This window comes from Humulus lupulus, chromosome 3, assembly GCF_963169125.1.
Source record: "Humulus lupulus chromosome 3, drHumLupu1.1, whole genome shotgun sequence".
In the NCBI taxonomy this organism is placed as follows: Eukaryota; Viridiplantae; Streptophyta; class Magnoliopsida; order Rosales; family Cannabaceae; genus Humulus; species Humulus lupulus.
Genome location: NC_084795.1, coordinates 123,776,937 through 123,778,575, shown reverse-complemented (window position 1 = coordinate 123,778,575; position 1,639 = coordinate 123,776,937). Strand labels below are relative to the sequence as shown.

General features: G+C 39.0%; 1 non-coding gene across 1 annotated transcript; it reads right to left on the bottom strand.

Annotated features, from left to right (window-relative positions):
- Positions 1 to 888: 888 nt before the first annotated feature.
- On the bottom strand, positions 889 to 995 carry LOC133828108 (small nucleolar RNA R71). The gene has a single exon (XR_009890748.1). It is a non-coding gene; the product is annotated as a small nucleolar RNA R71 (small nucleolar RNA).
- Between the last annotated feature and the right edge of the window lie 644 nt (positions 996 to 1,639).

Below are 1,639 nucleotides of genomic sequence, written 5' to 3'. Positions count from 1 at the left end.
GTTACCCCCCACACTTACCTGGGATCCCCGGGGAGTTCTATCTAGGCAAGTGTGGGTCTAAAGCGGTACCTTGGCAACCTTCCCAATCGACCTAAGAACATTTCGAGCATATACTTTTGCACTATTACATTTTTTAACTTATTACTATAAGAAAACCAAGCTTGTTCTGTCAAAATAAGCAATTTCACTCTACTTAAAGGTTGTTTAGTCGAAAAGGTTTAACTTGTGATCCACCATACTTACTCAGTAACCTCGGGGAGTTCTAGTAAGGTGTTGGAGATCACCCTAAAACCTCCAAATCTACCTGTGAACAAGTTTAACAAAAAAAAATTCAAAAAAATAATAATAATATAAAAAAAATTAAAAACAAATTTTCATTTCCGAAAGTGGATGAATCATCACGAAACTTCTAGTGAAACTTCTTCCAATTCATCCACCACTCCTTCCGAAACTCCTTCCACCATTCATGCTTCTCCATAAACCTTAGTTCAAAATAGTTCATTCACAATGGCTCGCAATGATGAATTCCAATCAAGAACTCTCAATGACTACCTCCATCCTACTCGCACTTCCACGCCTTCATGCATTATATTCCCTCCTAATATGCTCACATTAGACTTTAAACCTGGCATGATTCAACTCTTGCCCACATTTCCTGGAATGGAAAATGAAAGCCCATACGTGCATATTAGAGAATTCGAGGAGGTAGTAGCCACATTCTATAATCGAGCGAAAAATGTCGATTCTTTGCCATTGAAGTTCTTCCCTTTCTCCTTGAAGGACAAAGCCAAAAGCTGGTTATACTCTTTGAGACCTAGGTCTATTGGAACATGGGAGGAAATGACCAATTCCTTATTTCTAAAACACTTCCCTAGCCATAAGACCAACAGTCTAAAATGACAGATTTCCACATTTTCCCAAAAGGACAATGAAACGTTCTATCAAGTCTAGGAAAGATTCAAGGATATTTTGAATCAGTGCCCATACCATGGCTATGAGAACCGATGTTTGGTCAGTTACTTCTATGAAGGTCTCACAAGTCATGAGCGCTAGTTTGTAGAAATGCTATGCAATGGTGAACTCCTCGAAAAAGAGCAAGATGATGCTCTTGAATATCTCGAAGAAACCGCGAAAAAATCTCACACCTGGACTGGTCCAAGTGCTACTGATAGCACCAACCGACATAAACCATATGTGATTTATCAACTTCAAGAATAGGATAGTTTTAAGGCCCAACTCGAAGCTTTGAAAAAAAAGTTTGCTTTGTTTGTGGAGGGACGGAGCATTTAGCTAAGGACCGCTTACCTTTTAATGAAATTATGGGGGTTTATGAGGAGCAATGCAATGCCTTAAGGGCATACAACAAGCCATTCTCCCATACGTACAACCCTGGTTGGAGAAACCACCCAAATTTCAGTTGAAGAGATTCCAACCAAGCTCAATCGTCTAGACACCAATGGAGAAATGAACAACGTTCAACAACCAAAGGTGTATTGTGCACCTCAATACAATGCTCATTCACAAAGAAATTCTCTCGAGAATACCCTTCATGCATTCATAGAGGAACAATCCAAACTAAATCGCCAAATGATTGAAGAAATCAAGGAAATGAAATGTCAATTCTCAAAATTGACTGAAT